Here is a 22,097-nt window from a genome sequence, read left to right on the forward strand (position 1 = left end):
GTGATCCTAGAGACCTGGGATTGAGTCCCGCGTGGGGCTCCCTGCCTGCTTCTCCCTCTGCCTGTGTCTCTGCCTCTCTCTCTCTCTCTGTGTCTCTCATGAATGAATAAATAAAATCTTTATATATATATATATATATTTGAGAACAAAGGAGTAAGGAGAGATATCCTTTTATCAGAGAAAAAAAATAATATTTTAATCTCAAAATCAACTGTCAATGTGTCCCAGGATTATAAGAAGGAATAAGATCCAGATGCTGTGCTCTAATTGTTCACAGTTTAGAAAAGGAGACAGTTATTTTTAAACATAAATTATAATCCAACACTGTAAATGCAGTAATAAAAATGTGAATAAAACACTGTGGGAATACCAGAGTAAGGCAAGTTTAATAATAGGAAGGCTCTCTTTTTCCTTAATAGATCTGTTAAATTTCCACTATAATTATCTGGAAACTATTTTTTATAGTATTTCCCCATCACTAGTTTATCTTTTGATTCCTTCATTTATAAATATTTATTGACTGCCTACTTAATGCAGAGAAAGAAATTTCTCACTTGGTTGGGATTAAGTTCTATAGCCGTAAAACTTTCAATCACACTTTCCAATCTTGTGATTATTTTTAAATTATATAAAATTAATACATTAGAAAAAAATAATACAGTACAAGTTCACAGCACAAGATCTCTGATCTAAGACAAGGACCAGATGATTTGCCTAGATTGGCAGATCTCAGTGATGGTGCCTCAGTACAATGGTATGTAACTATAAATTGTTCATCATGTCACAATAATGTGCACCCTGATAGTTAAGATGTCATAGTTTGCACATTATTTCATACACATACCTGCACACACACAGAATTGAAGGTAATTCCTAGATAAATCATTTTCATTTATTTGCATCCTTATATATACTTACTTGAGAAGTTTAGTTATGAATTCTCAAAAGGGAAAGATTGATATATCCAGGACAGATTCCATGAAGAATTCAAAGGATGGGTAGCATTTGGAGAGAAGTTGGATAAGAGTACATCCCCCAATGCAGGAAAGTTGCAAATATACATGATGGTTTAGGAGAAATAAATAGACTGGCCTAGCTAAGTGGAGTCTTATAGAGGGCTAAGGGTAATATGATAAGGATGCTGTTAATACTATAAAATTATAACACCAAACTTAAGATGCAAAAACATTTCAATAGAGCCTTGAACATCTTCATCTGTGTTCATCAGGCACTTGAAGAATACCAGGCAAAGCTACTCTGGGAATATAGTAATAATAATAATAAAAGTTAAACTCGGGGGCTATCTTCTAGGCACCATTCTAAGTGTTTTACATGTATTCAGCCACTTATGCCTTATAACAACCATATGCAGTAAATATAATCATTCTCCCCATTTTGCTGAGGCTTAGAAAATTTATGCTTCTTGCCCAAAAGCCCAGAACTAGCCATGATTTGAACCCAGGTAACTCTGTATTGCCTTTCTTCTTATATTCTATCTAATAGCATAGTAATGTAGAATAGAATAGTAAGCATACAGGAAAAAACTAAACAACCAAAAAAGATGTCAAAACTTGTTAATGTCTTTCATTTTGCCACAAAGGATTCCTTCAGGCTAAAGCCTATTGACTTTTATCTTAGGCACAATTTTAACAAGTGGGTTATTTTTAGAACCCATGGGAGATGATAAGGAACAAATAAACATGCAGATTTCTGAGAGAAAAGACAAGAAGGAACAGCAAAAATGAGAATGCTGACAAAATTTAAAATGCATAGCAAGTCTGGGTGTCTTTCAGGTCACAGTAAACATACCTACTTACTCCCAACAGCCAATGAGGGTATCACTGTGCCAACACATAGAAATGATATTCCTAACAATTATCTTTAGTCATCAATTAAATATCAGTTAAATATTGGAGGTGAGAGGGTGGCACAATCAGTTAAGTGTCTGACTTTTGGTTTTGGCTCAGGTTGTGATCTCAGGGTTGTGAGATTCAGCCTCGTGTTGGGCTTTGCATGGAGTCTGCTTGAGATTCTCTCCCTTTCTCTTTCCCTCCCCCCCCCCTCTGCCTTTCTCCCTGCTCATGCTCTCTCTCTCTCTCTCTCTCTCTCTCTCTCTCTCTCTCTCACACACACACACACAAATAAATAAAATCTTTTTTTTTTTTTACAAAAGAAATACATTTAAAAGAAAAGTTGAGAGAAAACTCAGTCTCAGACAGTAAAGAACAATATGGGCTGAAATAATCCTGGTTATACAAAATAGAGCAAACTCATCTCTCTTCTGTTAGCAAAATAAATCTAGGCTGCCTTGAGGAGGGAAAAAAAGACATTCATTTATTTCAATCCAAAGTAAATACAAAAACAAAATCTGACAAAGCTGCCACAATTTTTAAAAAGCTACTGAGAAAATATTAACTAAAATACTAGCAAATAAAATTCAGAAGCATTTTTTAAAAATTAAATACCAGACTGAGTAGGATCACATCAGGAATGCAAGAATAGTTTGAGATCAGAGAATTTATTGTGATAACTAATCATATTAACTAATTAAAAGAGAAAAAGCATATTATCAACACTTTTGAGTGTATTGATTGATTCATTCAGCCAACGAATTTTCATCATGTATCTACTGTGTACCAGATGCTATAGTAGGTGCTGAAGATACAGTAGTGAGCACAAACAGAGAAAGTCTTTGCCAGCAACAACTTACGTTTTAGTCAAGGTAGATACATAATAATTAGGCAAGTAAATATATAACATCTCTAACCATATGCTGTGACACAAATAAAGCAAGTTAAGGAAGATGATGATGATGGGTGCTATTTAATATAGGGTGACCATGGAAGGTCTCTCTGTTAAGATTACTTTTGAGCAGGACCCCTGGGTGGCTCAGTGGTTGAGTGTCTGCCTTTGGCTAAGGGTGTGATCCCTGGATCTAGATTCGAGTCCCACATTGAGCTCCCTGTGTGGAGCCTGCTTCTCCCTCTGCCTATGTCTCTGCTTCTCTCTCTCTGTGTGTCTCTCATGAATAAATAAATAAAAACTTAAATAAAAAGATTACTTTTGAGCAAGATATAAAGGAAATTAATGGGCTAGCTGAGAGAATGTTTTTTACAAATCAATGGTTTGTGGCAACCCTGTGTTGAACAAACCTATCGGCACCATTTTTCCAACAGCATTTGCTCACTTAATGTCTCTGTGTTACACTTTGGTAATTCTTTTTTTTTTAATATTTTATTTATATATTTATGAGAGACACAGAGAGGCAGAGACACAGGCAGAGGGAGAAGCAGGCTCCCTGTGGGTAGCCTAATGCAGGATTCAATCCCAGGACCCCGGGATCACGACCTGAGCCAAAGGCAGACACTCAACCACTGAGCTATCCAGATGCCCCACATTTTGGTAATTATTGTGATATTTCAAACTTTTTCCTTATTATATTTGTTACAGTGATCTATAATCAGTGATTATGAGCCACTGAAAGCTCAGATTATGGTTAGCATTTTTTAGCAATCAAGCATTTTTAAATTAAGGTATGTACATTTGCTTTTTAGACATAGTGCTATTGCATACTTACAGTAATAGTATAAACATAACTTTTATTTGCACTGGTTAAGAAAGTATTGGGATACTTTCTTTAATGAAGCAGTTTGGAACTAAACCCACAATATGCCTGCATATATTCTTCACCCCTCTAAATCCTGTGGCATTCTCAGGTTCCATGGAACAAATCCATGTGCTTGTTACTCTTGTCTTTTTCCTCTGCAGTCTCTAAGTTTTACCATTCTCTGGCTTGTTAAGTCATTTGTCATTTCTCGATCACTTTTGGCCTTCATGTACTATACATTGGGGTTAAAGATGTCTCTTAATGTCATGGAATATGGATTTCATGTTTATATTTCTTGTTATCCTCCTACAAATGTCTTTAAAAATATTAAATTTGGCTTAAGGTGCCTAGTTGGCTCAGTCAGCTAAGCTGCCAGCTCTTGATTTCATTTCAGGTCATGAATTTGGGGTCCTGGGATTGAGCCCCACCACCGGCTCCATCCTCAGTAGGCAGTCTGCTTGAGGATTCTCTCTCTCCCTCTCCTTCTTCCACCCCTCCTGCTCTCTCTCTCTCTCTCTCAAATAAATAAAAATAAACATATTGAATAGCCTAATATCACTCATAATAGGAAGCTACAAACTAACTAGCAAATATCATTCACAAGTTTCCTCACTACATAAGCCTTTCCATGAATGGGTTATCTAAGTGTCCTCAAAACATGGAAGCTGGCTTCCTCCAGAGTGTTGGAAGTGATGGAAGAGCTAGAAAGCCCAAAATGGAAGCCAAAGTCTTTTTTTTTAACAGCTTTATTGAGATATAATTCATATACTATGACTGACCCATTCAAAATATACGAGTGAATAGCTTTAGTATATTCACAGTTTTCCAGTTATTACCACACTCAATGTTAAACATTTTCATTACTTCCAAAAGAAACTCTGAACTAAGCTATCATACCCCAAGCTCCCCCTACTCACATCCCTACAGTTCTAGGCAACTATCAATCTATCTTCTGTGTCTATAAATTCACCTATTCTGGACATTACATACAAATAGTATCATACAATATCTGGTCTTTTGTGACTGGCTTCTTTCCCTTAGGATTTTTTTAAGATTCAACCATGTACAAGCCTCTGTCAGTATTTCATTTCTTTTTATTAGGTGCTCTCTTTTTCCCACTATCTTTTAGTAAAATTCCTACTTACTTCTATTTACATATACACGTTTTTCTGTCTTTTACTTTTCAAGGTCCAAGAAAGACTTGGGCCTTTTTGGCTCAGGATCTGGGTTGGCACTTCCCAGTCTCAGTGAAAGTACCTTATAGAACCAGCTGAGGTTCTGATTTGGCCTGTGGCCCCTGGGTTCTTACAGTCTTTTATAACCTAATCTTACGAGTGACATACCACTACTTCTGCCACATTCTGTTGGTTATACAGACCAACCCATGTACAATATAGGGGAGGGGGAACACACAAGAATTTGAATACCAGGAAGTAGGAATCACTGAGGGCCATCTTGCAGGCTGGCTACTACAGGTAAGGATGTTGTCATGTTGCAATTCATGTGAGAAGTAAAGACTTAACCTCTGGATTTGCCCCATCTTATAGATCACCACTTACAAAATACCAAAAGCAAACAAACAACAAAAAATCTCTCACATGATGCATGATACAAAGAAAAGGCATTACTTAGAGGGAGCTTGTGGAAGAAGTCAGTCTTGTCACAGAAGCACCTGATGTCCCTTGATCAATACAGAATGTGAATACCTGGCATTATAGGAATGAGGAAATGAAGCTTAACACTTGGACTTAAAGAAACCAATGGCTGATAGCAACTTGACTAAATACAGTGTTAGCTATATAAATAAAGTTGAAAAACACTCACCTGACATAAATGTATTCACCCTGATGGATGATTGTTTCCAATAATAAATGCTGTACCATAGGAAAGAAAGTAGCTACAACTTTCTTATGGTTTGGTCATGAATATTCACTCAGTCATTTTGTTAGTCAACAAATATTAATGGTACAGCAGGGACTTTTGCACTCAATTAATATTCTGAGTTCCCTTTGGGATATAATACTATATTTAACAATATAATAAAGAAACATAAGAAACATAAAACAAATACACAGCCCCCCCCTCAAAAATCTTTCATTCAAAGGCAAGAAAAAATAGGCAAATGACAAACTGGTGTTTGTTTTTAAAGACAATAAACACAAGGGGCTTTAAAACACAAGTTCTTTAAAAATATATATATATATTGCCATTTGTCTTGAATTCTTCTTTTTCATCTCTATATGTTTTTAGTTATTGATGAAAACTATTTATATACAAGATGGCTTTTTCAATTAAAAAAAACCCCACACATTTTAGGGCACAGTGTATCAGCACCACCTGTTTGGAGTTATTTCCCTGGCTAACATGTATGGGTCAGCTCAGTGGGTAACAGGAGTAAGATAATCATTTGGAGTTTTGAAATTCCTTTAGCTATATAAATAGAGATCAATTTGTGCTACATCATGTAAATGTAACTGTATCAAAAGAAGGTAAGTTGGATCTCTTTGGTATAACTAAAATACAAAGAAATATACAAAGATGTATTTACTAAATTTGATTCAGTGGAAATATTCCAGATCAACAGATTGAAGAAAGCTTTTATTTAAAATAGTTTTGCAGTAAACTCAAGATCCAATTAATGGGCCAATATTAAAGAATGTAATTTCCATTTCTGTAGAGCATTAACAAGAAATTTTAGTATGTGTATGCAAGATCAACTTAAAAGCAACATGTAAACTATCCAGTTAGCAGACTCCATCCCATCTCAGTTTCTATACCATTAGCAGAAACTATCACACAAATAAATACTTTCTCTCAAAGGAACTCCCAAGCACAGTAATGTCAAATGAGGCTGCAAGCTCTTAATACATAGAAAGAAAGAGGAAGTTTAGAAAGCTTTAAGAGGACTCCTTCTTCCATCCTATTAAAAGCAGATATATAACATGTCACCCCCACCAGATTGGCAAAAGTTACATGTAACAATACCAAATATTGGGAGTAAGTAGGATTCGTAAACTGTGAGAGAATTGAAAACTATTTGGCATTACTTATCTCACAAAGTTGAATATTTGTATACTCTCCAACGCAGCAATCCTACTCTTAGATATATAACCAGGAGAAACACTTCACATGTATGACCAGGAGGCATACATAAGAATTTTTATAGCAATGATGTTTATAATTTTTTAAAAGGCTAGAAACAACTCAACTCTTTATCAATAGAAGAGTAAACTGCAATATATTCATATAATAGAATGATATTGAAAATGATACTGAAAATCAACAATCATTATATACAACATGAATGAATATTGGCAACATAGTGTTGAGTAAAAAGGGCAAAAAAGAGGGGGGAAATCCCAGAAAACTATATATTGGATGACAGCATTTTTCTTTTTTCTTTTTTCTTTTTTTAAATTTAAATTCAATTAATTAACATATGTTAGTTTCAGAGATAGAGGTCAGTGATTCATCAGTTTTCTATAACACCCAGTGTTCATTACATCATATGCCCTCCTTAATGCCCATCATCTAGTTACCCCATCCCTCTATCCGCCTCCCCTCCAGCAACCTTCAGTGTGTTTCCTATGATTAAGAATCTCTTATGGTTTGTCTCCCTCTCTAATTTTGTGTTGTTTTTTTTCCCTTCCTTTCCCCTATGCTCCTCTGTTTTGTTTCTTAAATTCCACATTATGAGTGAAATCATACGGTATTTGTCTTTCTCTGAATTACTTATTTTGCTTAGCATAATAACCTCTAGTCCCATCAACATCGTTGCAAATGGCAAGATTTCAATGGCAAGATTTCAATGGCAAGATATATATATATATCTCATATCTTCTTTGTCTATCCATCTGTCAATGGACATCTGGGCTCTTTCCATAGTTTGGCTATCATGGACATTGCTGCTATAAACATTGGGGTGCAAGTACCCCATTAGATCACCACATTTGTATCTTTGGGGTAAACACCTAGTAGTACAATTGCTGGATCATAGGATAGCTCTATTTTTAACTTTTTGAGGAACCCCCATACCGTTTTCCAGAGTGGCTGTACCAGCTTGCATTCTCACCAACAGTGTAAGAGCGTTCCCCTTTCTCTGCATTCTATCCAACATCTATCATTTTCTGAGTTGCTCATTTTAGCCATTTTGATCATTGTGAGGTGGCATCTCATTGTGGTTTTGATTTGTGTTTCCCTATTGCCGAGTGATGTTGAGCATTTTTGATGTGTCTGTTGGCCATTTGTATGTCTTCTTTGGAGAAATGTCTGTTCATGTCTTCTTCCATTTCTTGATTGGATTATTTGTTCTTTGGGTGTTAATAAACTCTTATAGATTTTGGAATCTAGCTCTTTTTCTGATGTGTCATTTGCAAATATCTTCTCCCATGCTGACAGCATTTTTCTAAAGCTCAAAAACATATGGGTCAAACAAAATATTGTTTTAGCATAGGTACACTTGTCATAAAACTAAATTTTAAAAAGAATACAGCAATGGAAAGATAAGCATGAAATTCAGGACACTGGGCACCCTTGAGGACAAAGGAAGAGATAGAGGAGAAGCCCAGGTGGAGGTAGATGCAAGTTATTAGGAAATGTTCCTAATTCTTGATTGGATAGTTCATTATATTATCATATATTATCAAGCTTTATAGCTAATACATGTGTTACATAGGTCTTTTGTATGTCTTAAAAAGAAAAATGTTAAGAGATTGATCTAGTTCATCCTGACCTACTCCAAGTGAGAGAGGGCTGCTGCTGCTGCTGCTGCTGCTGCTGCTGTTTCTGCTGCTTCTTTTTTAGTAGTAATCTCCATAACCAGTGTGGAACTTGAATTCACAACCCCCAAATCAAGAGTCACATGCTCCAACAACTGAGCCAGCCAGGCACCTGAAGCTGATGCTTATTCTGCAGGTAAAGAAACTGAAGGTAGTATGGCCATATCTTCAAATAAGTAATCAGATGAAGAGTTCTACAAAATAGAATCCCTCTCTCAAAGATAATGATAGATTTTAAAGAGAATAATTGTCCTAGCTGGAGCCAAGAGATTATAAGTGATTTAATTTAATTAATTTAAGTAATTTAATTTCAAAATCTAGGAGAATTAAATGAGAAATTTCTTTCTAACAAATGAATGGATTGTGTGGCAAAATGAACCTCTTATATCTGTCAGTCAAAAAACTGTGATGATCCAGGATGGGATCTCAGCATTACCAGGTGAACTTAAAATTTCCAGATGTAAAAGGAACAAGAGAACTTTCAGGAAAACTGGAGGTTCAGAATAGAATACCCAGGACAAAATGGGCAGAAAATACAAAGGCCAAATGAATTTATTTATTCAACAAACTTTTCTTTAACATAAACTGTGCAGCAGGGAGGGGAGGCACTGGAGTAATAGAGTAATTGAGATACAGTCCCTACTGTCAAGGAACTGATATTGTAGTAATGAGGAAAAACCTTTCAATGTGTACATGGAAGACACACTACCTAGAGAAGCCATTAAGGGGTATTCAGATAGAGGAAGTAAGTATAGTCGTCCAAAATCAAGAAAAGGAAAGAATACTTGAAGGTTTTTGAGAACAATGCAGTTGATTAATCTAGTTATGAGGAAGAGGAGTTTTTTTTGTTTTGTTTTGTTTTGGTTTTTTTTTTTTGTTTTTTTTTGAAGAGGAGTTTTAATCAGGTCAAGGCCTGTGACTTGAATGAAGAAAAGAGACATAGAGAGAGACAGACAGAGACCAAGAACTTGGCTTGGATCTTAAGAGAGGTAGGAAAAGTTAGTGCCACAGGGTGGGAGTTCACATTTATGGAGCACTTACTATGTGCCAGATCCTCTTGTAAATGCTTTTTATGAATTAACTAATTCAATCTTCATACTATACCTATGTGGCTGTTGATATTAACATCCTTATTTGGCATTTCTTATGGTATTAAGAATAAGGTAATACCTTATTTGGTATTAGAGTGACCGCTAATCAAACACATTTCAAACACATGAGGAAACGGACCTATAGAGATGAAGTAATTTGCCCAAAATCACATAGTTAGGAATCTGAGAGCAGAGTTTTGAATCAGAAAACTTGGATTACCCCAACCATGTTCTTGACTACCACACTGAATGGAGGAGGAATCTCTTAACTAATGGTTAGGAAAAACAGAAGAGCTGTTATTCATCACTTGAATTCATTGAAGTCATTGCTTATAATCAGTTGAGATGAATGAACTATAAATATGAAATTTTCACCTCCAAGACACTGTTACACTTTGGTAAATATGGTGTGCCTCAAAGATTTTGTTGGATACTACCAATGTAGAGTATTTCAGAGGAACTAGCTGGAGACAAGCTGTGTCTCCTCAACATGGTCTTAGGAGAAAAGGTCATCTTCTTGATCCCTCAGGAGATACAGGCAGAAAGGTCCAGAAGGTAATCCTTCGTAAAGTCTTCAATTTTTTATATAAATGATGTACTTTATCACCAATCTCAATTCACATATATATTTAGTCTCCTTTTTCCTTCTCAGCAATTTAATAACTGACTTGTTGGCTCCATTGGTTCAAAATGATGCTAATGAGGTAAAATTGATGGGTTTGATTCCATTTTAGCTCTGGTGGCCATTGACTCCATCCCTAAACTTGGCAAACATGAGCTGCTGAATGACTCCTGAGAAATTGTTTGGATCAGAACAAGTCTATCAACATTACACAAAAGATAATGCTTCATTGAGTGTGTGTGTCAGAACCTTCATCTTTGTATTCAAGGGCAACATATTCATTTTCACAGAGAACTAAAGTGACTTGTTTAATGTCTCACAATGTATTTCTAGGATGATCAAGAATAGATACTTGGAAAGTTCAATATAATATACTTACTCAAAGTGACCCTGTGTTACACAGTTATGATAGTCTTTTGGTAACTTCATAAAATATACTCAATCTTGCAATCAATCAATGAATCAATATAAAAATGATCCCAGTTTCTAATAGGTAGTGGAGAATTCTTACCTGAGGACAAACTAATGAAAACCAAATCAGTTTCAATTCAAAAATGTGAGTTTAATATGCCTAGAATAAAGTGGTCTGAAGCAGTTATGTAATCCATTGAGTGAAAGAAACCTACACATCAGTGACAGAGCTTTATTTAGCAGGTGGTACTTCTCATTAAACGAGATGCAAATTTTTAAATGTGATCTGACATCTGACAAGGCCATAATAATAAGGGAGGTGTTTCATCATTATGCAAGGATATTCAGTGAAGAAAAGGGTGGTTAAAGATGAGGTTAACATGAGAGTCTATCAGACTGAGAATGAGGATAAGTAAATCTGTGATCTCAATTGAAAACAAATCGGCTGAAATTGCACCAGGGCCAAATAAAATAAAATGAAAAAAAAATATGTTGAAGGATATTTGTAAAGAAAATGTAAAATTTTGACGTATGATATTTCATAGTAAAAAAACCATGCTTTTAGAAAGGGCTGATATTTAAACTTCTCCAAAGCAGAGGAGAGAGAGAAAGGGATAGGAAGAGGGAGAGTTAGTTTATTGGCAAAGAATGCAAGCTAGGAAGGAAAATTGTCTAGGTTCAATTCTTAGCTCTGTCACTTAGTAACTGTGTGATTTTGGCAGTTTCCTTAATCTGTCTGCACCTTAGTTTTCTCATTCGTAAAATGAGGAAAGTAAAACTTACTCATAAGGCTGTTGTGAGGAGTTTATGAGCTAATATATTTACATAGTGCCATGTACATAATAAAAGCACTATATAAACATTATACTTTGAATAAAAGATATCTAAAGATTAACATCAATAATGATATTTAATGAGAGAAACAAAAATAAATCTGGTAGATATGCAATTCTTTATCCAAAATTCTTGGGACCAGATAGGTTTCTGAATTAAATTTTTTTTTATATTTTAGAAATGTAACATATTATGCTATCTATATTTTACATAGCCTATGTTGTCCTGGCAGTGGCCTCTAATCAAACACGTTTCCATAATGAAATGCATCAATATCACACCAAATGGAATAATGAAGACTTTAAATAGAGTCATGTCAGTTCAGATCAGTTTTTACACCAAAAAATTAAGAAAAAAAAATGTTTTGGAATTTGGAATTGCAGATAAGGAATTGTGAAGCTTTATCTACCATAAATCTTACTGTATTAAGTAATGGAATAATAACCATGGGAAATACAGAGCAATAATGATATTAAATGATAAACTTTTCTGAAAACCTAATGTGTACACAGGAAATTTGAAGAGTTTTTCTCCCTTAAGAAAAAAAAAGATGTATACATAGTTGCCACATGGGTTGTTACCTGGATTATAGTTGGGTGACTTTATGAGGCATAAATTTTTCATTATGTCTAGAACATCTCCCTAGATATTCTCATGACTATTTCAGCTCTCTGCCCCAATGTTACTTCCTCAACATTCCTTGATCATGCTATTTAAAATATCGGGTGGGAGGCATGCACACACACAATCACACAATGAACTCTTGCCCCTTTACTGCATTTCTTTTCTTTTTAGTACTTATCACTATCCAGCATTATATATTTGTTTATTACCTGTCTTCTGTCTTACTAAACTAGAAACTCTATAGGAACAGGGATTTGGTTATGTTGAAGCACCTGCTATGATGGCTGGCAAACAGGCAGTTGATATTGTTCAATAAATGATTTAAGAAAATAAGCCTGACTGATAAACAGTGGTGAGTTCTGAGAACTTGTCTTCATATAGCAGGTAATACTTTCCAAAAGGAAATTCGAGGCAAAAATAAATAAATAAAACGCCATCTAAACATCACCTGTAATATGTTTATAGAATATATATATACACATAAATAGAATTCCAGAAGAGTAATTTAAAAACATTTCTTCTCGGGGTGCCTGGCTGTGTCAGTCGGAAGAGCATGTGACTCTTGATCTCGAGGTTGTGAGTTTGAGCCCCACCTTGGGTATAGTGATTACTAAAAAAAATAAACGTTAAAGGTTAATAAAAGGATTTCTTCTCTATAAACATATTTATCAAGTAAATATCGATTTACTAGCTAGGAAGTAAAAAAACTAATCAATATACTTACATTCCATTTACATTTAATAATTAATTTTGAGTATCTAAGTAGATAAGAAAAAATATACTTAAAGATAAAAATACTAGAGCACAAAATATTAAAGAAAGAACTTACTTTGTATTTTTCCCAGGGAGGATTATCTTTATTTTTCCCTTGATGTATTTTACTCACTACTGAGAGAAACCAACTGATCATCTAATTACAAAGTGCCACTGCATTTGGTTATAAAAATCGTCTAAATTAGCTTCAGAGGGCAGTGTAATCTGGTTGTATGTACACACTGCTCCAGGTAGTAAAATAACAGCTCATTTATATTTTAAAGTAAACAAAGGAATTTTGGGTCATCATAAAATGTGCAATAACATTCAATAGTACTTTCATTCCAGATAGATTCACTCCTTGGAAAGGCCCAGGTTTCCTTTTCCTTTCTAACTTCTCCCATAGGGCAGTTTTGACTTGGGAAAGGTGCAAATTGGAATTTAGGCCACACTCTTGGTAAAAGTATCAAATATAACAACCATTTTCAAGTTACCATACTATATCTTACAAATTGACATTCCACTGATCATGGTTAAAAGTAATAGCATCATTCCAATATCTATCTGTAACCTTTACTTTTGCACTTTTTTCTTTCCATTACTCTTAAACTAGGAAGACAAAAACAAAAAAGAAAAAAAAATCCAATAGCAGTTTAATGGCTTTCAAACTCTGTTAACCCAGATTATGGAAGGATTTTCTATCAGGATTATTTGAAACAAATAATGGAAATTGTGAATGTATATGTTTCCCGCAGGAAGAGAGGCTCCCTGAAATAACACGAATTAGCACACATATCTGGGTCAAGTGGTGTTAACCAATGACTCTGGGACGGGAAAAAGTAGGTAAAAAAGATGAAACCAGACAATCAATACCAAAAAGATCAGAGGCTCATAATTATGACAGTGAGATCAAGTTAAATAATTACTCGCCTTTTTGCTCTTAAGCGATATATGGTGATAATGTAGATAGGAGGATGAAGAGTGATTTGCCACAGCTCTGTGCCCTCAACAAGAGAGGGTTCTGCTTACCTGCTTTTGAGAACTGGTTCAAGATCATGTCATCATTTAAGAAGTAAGCGGTCCACTTCAATAAATTCTACACCAACAAAGAAAAACCTGCCCTTGCTTAAGGGGAAATTCAAGATAACTAACATAGTCTGTCAGGGCACATATGAACTAGACAAGTCTCGTGCTTCTGACTCTTGTCTTCAAGTCCCCAAACTGGAATAAAACCAGATAAATGCCTGAGGAACCACTTCACACCCCAAACACGTGCAAACTTTGTTCAACAGAACACCCTACTGCCAAAATGGAGTTGGCAGAAGTTTGGAGCAAAGGCCCCCAGGCTGCATGATTTGCTGGCACCAGAGAGCTTAAAAATCTTAACAGAATACTGCTGAGTTTGGGCTCTACCAGTTTGCTTGAGACTCTCTCCAAGTTTAACCTGAGAAAGATGGAAGCTGCCATCAAGAAAGACTTTATTAACCCTTCAACCTCTACCCAGAAATAATGTGCTCTCCCACTCCTGATGGTCATACTTCTATATTCTTTCATAGTGCATACCATAAATCTAATGCAGTCTATTTTGAAACGCATGTAAATTCAATTTTGTTTGGTAGCTTGGACAAAGGGGTACAGAGAGAACTACTGTAAATACACAAAATTATGATAAAGTTCTACTTAGAGAATTTTTTATCCAAATAGCCCCATACATCACAATTTATTACCCTCAAACACTGCAGCAATAAGATATAGGATATCTGTGAGTTGCTATCAGTTTATATATAGTTTAGCTGAAATTATCACTTTTTTGAGTTTGAGTAATGGTGGTTTAGTTTGTATATGAACAATTTAGGAAGCAAAGAAAGGAGCCAAGAAGAGTTCTTCTCTTCCACAAGGGTCAACAGTAAGGTGCTATTTGGGATTCTCACAAGCTTGATGCAGTTTAATGAAGAAAATTGCACCCCAAATCTAAAATTGTAAGTACAGGTACCTGGCTGGCTCAGTCGGTAGAGCATGCGACTCTTGATTTGGAGGTCATGAGTTCAAGTGCAACGTTGGGTATAGCACTTAATTAAAAAATAAAATTGTAGTTAGAATACTAGCAACTATACAACTAGCAAGTTTAAACTTATAAAATTCTTAATATGCAGTATTGAGAAACTATGGTTTGCTTTGAAAGGTTATTTTATGCTGGTTCAATAAAGATCAGGTTTAGAGTGAAGATGCTACTTGCTCCTTATACAGCTAAAAAAAAAAAAAGCTTTTTAAAAACCTTCAAATCTTTTCCTTCAGTAACTCCATGTATTAATTTCTCTTTTGAAAGTCTTTGTTTTTCCTCCTCTAGAACTTCTTAAGTATTCTAATTCTCAGGTATGATTTCATATTTCTAATCTCCACAATAGAGTTGGATGTATTTAGGACAAAACACTCTTTAGGATATCAAGTTGCAGAAGACTGTAGTTTTAAAGATATTTATATAGTAGTGCTGCCACCTAAAGATGAGGTGAATAAAGAAGCAATTCAAAAGAAATGACCCATCATTCTTAAACCTGTCTAAAAAATTTTACCACTAACTAGGGATTAATAAACATTTTGCTGTTAGTATGGAATCCGAATTGTTTCACAATAACTTATTGCTCAGCTATAGTTTTCTATGGCAGAAAATTCCAACCTCAAACCAGAGTCCTCTGGGATTGGGGGTCTCCAGGAATACCTACCAAATTAAGCACTGCTTATAATACATGGGGAGGGGGAGAGGGGCATCCAAGGACACCTAGAAGTAAACAATTGAGGGATTTTTGGCTTAGTGGATAAAGTAGGTAATAAAAGACCTAAGATGTTTCCCTCTATCGGTGACAGACTCCTTGCAACTCTGAACAACTGACTTACATTTTTGTAACTCGATTTTCTCATCTATAAAATGGGGTTAATTTCATCTCACTCCTACTTGCCTCAGAGGCTTAACTAGATAAGCTTCCTTAAAAAAAAGGTCTGGGCCTATAATAAATGAGTTTAAAAGTCTAATACTGCCTATTAAAAGGATATTTTACTGTGTATTGCAAGGTAACTTCGAAATAAAATATACTCAGTTAAATAAGTTAGGACAGTGACTAAATTTTTCTAAAGTGCAGACTAATTTCTCTGAGACCTATTTAAATAAATGACACCTTCTATTTATTGGCAGCTGATAATCTTTAATTGATCCATCTTCCACGTACGCGGTGTTACACGATGGGAGATGTGACAGCATACAAAGTGAGGGGAAAAAGTTGCTATGCACCAAAAATCCTGTCAAACTGGTAAGATTTCAAGAAAACTCTTAAAGGACATTTAATAGTTCTGCATTTCGTTCTTGCGTAGCAATTTATGAAAAATAACTCGTCTCTTCCACTTTCTCCCTCTCAGCCCAAGGACGCATAAATAATATTTATCAAGGTTTTGTCCTTAGTCACAGTCCCTCAAAGGGGCCCAGCTTCACCTACACTGCGTGGGAGGCTGGGCAGCAGCCCCACGCTTCCTGTCAAGGATTCCTGGGGCTAGAGCCTGAACGTGGTCTCGCTGCTTTCTTTTTTATGCTAATTCTGCCCTTCTAGCCCTCTCGGCGGGCGACTGAAGGCCAAGGTGAGACCCTCCCGGGAGATGAAAGGCCTATCGCCTCCCGAGACGTGCGGGCGGAACGGGGGCGGGGGGAGAGAGCGACAGGGTGGTAGCTGCACCAGTAACGCCGCTTAGGGCCCTAAGTTGGAGCTGATGCAGGCCCAACGGGGTTCTTGCCCCGCCTGAGCCTCGCTCCAGCCTTCAAAGCCCAACGGTGGATTGAGTCCTCCTAGGGGCGCCACGGGCGGTGAGTGGAGGAAGTGCGGGCGAAGAGGCCACAGGCAGCCCTCTCCTCGGACGCGCCTCAAGGCCTCGGCCGCCGGCTGCTGACGCGCCAACGGCGGAGAAGGCGCGCGCACGCGCAAGAGGGAGGCGGCGGGAGCGCGCTCGCCGCCCGCCGCCACGGCAACTGAAACGGAGGGACGCGAGGGCGGAGAGCGCGAGCCACGGGGGGAGGATGGGGGAGAGATGGTGGGTAACGCGGAACGCGCGCTGACGTCGCTCGGAGTCACGCACGGAGCGCCGGGTTACGCGCCGACGTCTGGCTGCCACGACTTGCCGTCTGCGGCGGCGACGAGCGGATCCCGCAGGGGAAGGAGGAGGAGGAGGGAGAGCCAAGGGGGCTGTGAGTGAGCGGGAGAGGCAGGGTGTGAGCCGAACTTGCCCGCGGGAGGGAGAACGAGCGAGAGCCGAGCCAGCCGTCCGAGCCGCCTCCTCCTCCTCCCCTCGGCGTCCCGCCCCCGCCCGCCAGCCTGCCCTCCTTCCTCCTCAGCCGGCGGAGCCGGAGTGAGGCGCCGCTCGGCTCGCGCCGCTGTCCAGGACAGGTGTGCGCGCGCGCGTCCTCCTCTCCCTGCTCCCCTCCCCCTTTCCTCGCGCCAGCCTAGCGCCTGCCTCGCGCGCGCCCTCCCTCCCTCCAGCCCGCGCCCTCCCTCACCTGCGGCAGGACAGCGCCCGCCCGCCCGGGTAAGCCCCTCGCGACCTTCCGTGCTGCCACTGCCACAACTCGAGGTGCCGCCCACCCCGTCCCCTCTAACTGCGCTCTTATGCCCCAGGAATAATTACTGTACCATTGTAGACATCCTCGCACCCTCCCTCCGGGGACTCTGGCAGTGCAGCAACATGCCCCCCCCCCCCCCCGTAGCGCACGAACGAACGAACGAACTCCCACCTCCAAAAAAGAACAAAATCACACGCCACTTAATAAAAGGGGGGGAAAAAAAAAGACAATCCTACCTCCGCAGACGCTTGTAGACCACCAGTGGTGCCGTTTGCTTAGCAATCCCTAAGCCCCATTTCTCCTGACCACCTTCGCCCCGGGCCTGGGACAGTGCGCCAAACGTGGCTGACACTCCCTGCACAGCAGCCCTGGCAGGAGGGGAGAAGAAGGAGGGTTCTAGGCTTCACTACCAACCCCTCCTCTCCTCTGTTCAACCCCCACCCCCGCAATGCATACACCCGCCCAGGATGCGTTGTAAAAATAAAAAATAATACATTGGTACTGACATCGCAAATGAAGGCAGGCCCAAGGATGAGTGGCCCGAACAAGGCATTTTCGCAGCCCCACGGAGCTAGGTCAGCTCTACCGCTTCGTCTGCCTTTGTTCGGGGGCAAAAGGAACGGATGCGAAGTTGGGGGTCTTACCTTTGAGCGACAGTGGGCTCCGGAGGCGGCTGATATGTCTGTAGAAGGGACCCTCACAAATATATCTGCCTTGATTCTGAACTTGGGTAGAGAAAGGCCCAAGTCCGGCTAGGGCAACTTTCTTTGGCTCGTTGCTGTCTGCCCCTGAATTAATGCCACCTTCATTTCCGCTGTCTGTGAGGGACCCTCTTGAGGGTTCTAATTCGTTCTGTCGGGCCAGGTGCTTTCGGAGAGCTTTTTGGCAGCGGTGTCTATGCTTGTTTCCCGTGTCCTTGGAAGGGAGGTCCCAGTGCTTTACAATAGACGGAATTTGGTTTGACTTCTTTTGGTAGACTGTCAGAGGAGAAAAGGAATTTTTTTTTATTACTTCAAGACCCCCCACTGCTTCCAGCCCAAACTAACGTTTGCGAATTGCTGCTTTGAAAATTGGACTGTTGACTAGAGTGTGGAGAGTTGCTGATTTCATTCCTTTGGGTACTAGTAAAACCTTTTAAGCATCAGCCGGAAGAGAATGAGCTATTGACATTTGCATCGGTTCTGTTTGGGCCTTTTGGGTACATAAAATATCGGGTTCTTGGAATCTTTGATCGAATTTAGAATGCGTGCTACGTTTATTTAACTCTTTTGCAAATGCTTAGAATGAAAACATTTTGTGAAATGCGAGGGTTCTGTCACATGGATTGTTCTCTTCAGATTTTGGATGTTTAATTCATATCTTTAAACATTAAAATAGCATTGGAGAGGTATAATTTTACAGATTAGGTGAGCTATAGAAGGACAATGTGCATTTAAAAAATGATTGATGAAATACTATTACTATTAGTCTTTGTTGTTAAACGTGAACATTTACCCTTCATTTTCCTGGAAGATAGCCATGAGAAGAAATGGGTAATTCCTCCACTATGAACACTTGGAATTCAACATTCCACTTAGTTTTAATGATTTGGATATTGAAGATAATTGTCTAGTTTTAAAAAGGCATTTAAAGTAGCACTTGAAAACACAATTTCTAATGTTCTTGCTTCTCTTTTATTTTGGTAATCTGTGGTATTAATCAGCATATTGTCTGTTGGGAACTCCATATAGTCAAAAGGGTTTATTACCCAGAGGTAGATTCCCTCCTTCCAAGTTTATTTTATAAATGTGTGTGTTAATTTTTACTTTTCAAAACTAAATTATTTAGAATCACCCATAGTTCAGGCTGAGGAAAAGTGGAGCTTTTTTCCTTCTTGTTTTGTCTAATGTTTGTTTCACTTGTGAACAATTTTTTGTTAGTAAGGGTTTGTTAACGACAGAGATAGTGGGGATTGAAAATAAAGCAATCTCTGTTCTCAAAATGTGTGTGTAGTATTAATAAAAGAGCACAAGAAATATAAAGACATCAGATTTTTAAAAATAAGCAAACTTTGAGTAGAAAGGGAATATTTTTGACGAATTTTAATTAACACAGATATTTTGCTGCATATTGATATATTTCGTTTCCCCTTTGCCTTTCCCATATTGTATTGAAATTATCAATTTAATTTTACAACTGTTTGTTTCAAAATAACAAATTCAAAAAGCCAGACACTGGAACTGACTTTTCATTTACTAAGTATATTATTTAGGTAATTAACAAATGGCTAGAAGTCTTTTCAAATCTACAAATTTTCTAATGGAGTTTCAATGTTAAGATGCAAATCTAACTTTGAAATTCTTTTGAAGGTTCTAAACTTTTTAAGACTTTCGAGTCAATATTCATTCTTCCCCGGCTGCCTTTTAAGGCTACTATATTATCTAACCTAAGGAAAGCCGCCTTTCACCACCATCCCCTCCCCAGTCTGACCAAAGCCCCACATTTACAGGCTTATCCTGAAATTAACTTTTTGAGTAGTGAAAATGTGCTAAATATCCCACTTATCATTGAATTGTTTTTGGAAAAGCCATTGTTAACCTTGTTTACCTTTTAGATACCATTTGTAAAATAGAGAAACTGGTATATAATGGCAGAAATTTTGTATATATATAATAAATAGCATAACATAAGTGCCTATTTATGTGGAGAGATCCAGGTCTCAGTCATTTGCTGATTTGAGCTTAAAATTCCCAGAGTAAGCATGCAAATGATATTTAACTTGTGTTTTGCCTAGAAACTTCATCATTTGCCTCTGCGCTGGGGAACTAAGAACTCAGTTTCTGGTGACAGACACTTTTTCAGAAAATCAGGGTGTTCCCAAACTCAAACTGTTTCAGAACCCTGGATGTAAAAGTTTGGGACAGTGAAGAAATTTAGACTCTAAAGTTGGTCCAAGAAGTTTTAAACCCTGGTTTTCTGTCCTGGAGAAAGCAGTCATTAGCGTAAAAGAATGGCAGGGACCCATAAGCGCGTGCCCCCTCGTCGCAATCTCTTTGGGCTTCTTGCTCCTGTTAGCTCTCTTAAAGGGGCAAGAGCTTGGTTCTGCGCAAGGTAAACCTGAGAAGAAGAACAGCGGCTCTTCTATATCAGACTTAAACAGATCTTAGCCTCATTTTACAGCTGGGAGTATAATACCCGGCTCTGCTCTGTTCGGAGACCCTGCCACTCATCCTTTATGTCCCAGTTTGGGGCCAGGGTCTATCCAGGGTCCTGATTGCTACTGTGTGAGCTTGGAGGTGCCACTGCCTTTTTCTCACTTGAAATTTTGCCCGGTGGGAAGTTCACCAACAGGTCTTCTCTTCCCTTCCCTGCAGACTTGGGGACAAGGGAGGGAGTTCAGAAAAATCCGCACTAAAAGTGTACTACGCAATGCTGGAGAATGCCCCTGCCCAACTAAGGAGAAATTCTTTATGGGGCCCAAAGTCTGGATTTCTTTCTCTCAGAATGGGCCTCCTCTTCAGGGAACCATTTCAAGGACCACTGGATGGGTGGGTGGTTCTGGGGCTGGTTCCCACAGGACCACTCCAGTTTACTCTTTGGTAGCCATGGTGCTTTGCCCTGTTTCTTGCTCTTTAGCGGGAAGTAGCAAACATCAGCCCAGATCCAAAGAAGCTTCTGCTGGCTAGAACGGGGCCCCGGCTAAAAGAAGAAGGAAGCTGTGAATACTTAGCAGGCAGGTTTGCCTAGGTGATGAAAGGATATATTAGGGGGCTTTGAGGGCTCAGGCATTGAAAGGCTTATGTCTTAGACTAGTCTAGGTTTCTTGATCATTAGTCCTCTCTACCCCTTTCTTTTCCAGGAAGCCTGAACAACTATGTACTCAACAGTCTCTGGGGCTAAAAGAGGGAAGGAAGGCTCCTTACTTTGGGGGTTGAGGGATGTTCAGTGGGAATGGAGCCCACAGATGGGACAGACAAATTTTTCTAAGGATAGAGGCAGCAATCCATTGTTTGAGAAAGCCAGGAGTAAAGCTGTGAGTATCCCGAGCCCCTTACGGAAGGTGATAAGGAGAATGTAGGGGGATTGGCAGGAGTTCCCCTGGAGATAGGCCTTAGCTTTCCTTCCACTGTTAGAACTATAGACTGCAGGGAGGGAGTATGAGCATTTGCTGTATATCTAGGAGAAAGAAAACAGGCCCCAGATGATGATTTAGATCTAGGAAAGTAGAATTCACTTATTTCCGAGTCCCTTTGAGAGACCAGGGACCCCCTTTGGCTGTCACTATCCAAAGATTCATTGGTTAATTCATGGTTGGTAAACTAGCTGTCCACCTAAAAACCATTACTTACTTAATGTTTTACTTTTTGAGGGGTGGGAGCTCTCTTTGACACTTAGTTGTTTCTGGGAGGAGGGGTGAAAGGGGAGAGCGACCTGTGTTAATGAAACCCGTAAGGAACTGCGTTTCCCAGGAAATTCCTGACATTTTTAGCTCGTGAATTTCCTAAATCTTGCTTGGTTTTCTCCTCCATTCTGGGTCCTTCCAGAGGGGAAGAGTGAGTTGGGGGCTGAAAGCTCGGCAGGGCCTGGTTCATCCGCAGAGCTGGCCGGCAACCCAGGCTGGGCTCAGCCTTGAGCAGGGTGCCCCCCTTCCCCAAATCTCCGAAGGAGGAGGGGGAGGCAGGCGGGCATTTGTGGTCCCAAAGGGGGCTGGTTGAAGGTTTTTGGGTGAGTGTGGGGTTTCTTTTTGATTGTTGCTTGGGGGGAAGGGCAGAGCCAACAGGAACAGGCACTGCGGGCACCC

At 38.9% G+C, this 22,097-nt stretch overlaps 1 protein-coding gene across 1 annotated transcript in view; it reads right to left on the minus strand.

Annotated features, from left to right (window-relative positions):
* NRG2 (neuregulin 2) overlaps positions 1 to 18,918 on the minus strand; it is a 242,900-nt gene extending 223,982 nt beyond the window's left edge. Inside the window, exons 1-3 of the mRNA XM_072749755.1 lie at positions 17,962 to 18,918; positions 17,554 to 17,685; positions 14,714 to 14,789 (exon numbers count right to left, since the gene is read on the minus strand). The gene's annotated coding sequence lies outside the window, so the exon portion shown is untranslated. The remainder of the gene's footprint in view (positions 1 to 14,713; positions 14,790 to 17,553; positions 17,686 to 17,961) is intronic.
* Positions 18,919 to 22,097: the final 3,179 nt, after the last annotated feature.

Source organism: Vulpes vulpes, chromosome 2, assembly GCF_048418805.1.
Source record: "Vulpes vulpes isolate BD-2025 chromosome 2, VulVul3, whole genome shotgun sequence".
Lineage (NCBI taxonomy): Eukaryota > Metazoa > Chordata > Mammalia > Carnivora > Canidae > Vulpes > Vulpes vulpes.